Raw genomic sequence first — 1,314 nt, 5'->3', positions numbered from 1 at the left:
GGGGGGGGGGGGGGGGGGGCAGGAAATGATTACCTACCTGGTTGTAATGGAAGAGTGTAAAATATTCACATTCAGTATTCACCAATGAGGAAGGCACTGAAAAAAATAGCCGAGGGGTTGATCTATCTATCTGCTTGCATCTACCTACTTAAAAGCTTGCAACAAGCTTGGTTCTTTCTATCTGCTTAAAAATCTTTGTCCTTATGTAAATTTTTTCCTCTGAAAGCCCTTTTCTTGTTGTTACCATGGGGATTACATTTTAAAATTGCCCAAGTATATACTGTTAAATAACAAAAATTCAACTGAGTAAATTTTAAAGATCGAATCGGCTTTATCAGTAGATGCATGAATGAGGCAGCATCCCGTTCAGCAAGTAGAGGGGAGGTCCAAAGGGCTACAGAAAAGGAGCTTTTTAAAGGCAAAGGGGGAGTGGAAAAAGGAAAATTTTTAGAGAAGAATTTATTGTGTTAGGCATGATCGCCCTCCTAAGGGGAAAGGAGGGGGGAGTCTATCTGTGATTTCCTAGTGGTGAACAGAAAATACCCATGTTAATAGGTTAAAGATTACATTTCTTGGGGTTGAAACTGTAGTCAGGTTAGGTATTAAGTCTTGGTTTGCTGACTCCAGACCTTAATCTAAGGGAATTTTGGGCCTATGGTTTTCTGTTTATCATTTATCTATCTATCTATCCATCTATCTATCTATCTATCATCTATCTATCTATCCATCTATCTATCATCTATCTATTCATCTATTATCTGTTTTTCTATCTATCTATCTAATATAAATGATAGATAGATATTCATTTATATTTTTGTAGGCTGTCTCTTTGCAGAGACCTGGCTGGGGAGGGATAGGGGGTGTGGATAGGTAGCTTATTGTACAGAACCAAAATTGCCCCAAATTAACCACAATTTACTATTCAAATCTTCTCCTGGAGGCTGCAAGTCTTCCATAGACTCTAGAATTCCTTACATCAGACAGATTCTGCCATGCAGTTATTGTCTAGATGGGGCAACATATTTCTGGTACTTCCTACTGCACCATTTTCCCAGAGTCCTCTCATGAGTTTCTTTTTAACACATAGGTTTTGAAGATGTTATAGCACAGGCAGTAGAGCTAAGTTTCAAGAAGGAAGTTGACTATACAATATAGTTTAAATTATTTATCTAATATTCACTGATGTTGATTACCTAATCTTGAGAGCAAGGAATTCGTTTCCTTTTTAAAATATAAGAAAGGATGAAAGACACTGCTAAAAACAGTATTACCAGCCTTTAGACTACTTAGATATGGTTTCTTATGAAAGCAATG

The 1,314-nt window shown here is 37.1% G+C and overlaps 1 pseudogene; it reads right to left on the bottom strand.

Annotated features, from left to right (window-relative positions):
• Positions 1–1,047, bottom strand: part of LOC144236314 (regucalcin-like) — a 7,724-nt pseudogene extending 6,677 nt beyond the window's left edge.
• Between the last annotated feature and the right edge of the window lie 267 nt (positions 1,048–1,314).

Source organism: Crocuta crocuta, unplaced genomic scaffold (genome assembly GCF_008692635.1).
Source record: "Crocuta crocuta isolate KB4526 unplaced genomic scaffold, BGI_CrCroc_1.0 scaffold66, whole genome shotgun sequence".
In the NCBI taxonomy this organism is placed as follows: Eukaryota; Metazoa; Chordata; class Mammalia; order Carnivora; family Hyaenidae; genus Crocuta; species Crocuta crocuta.
This window is presented reverse-complemented; position numbering and strand designations above follow the sequence as displayed.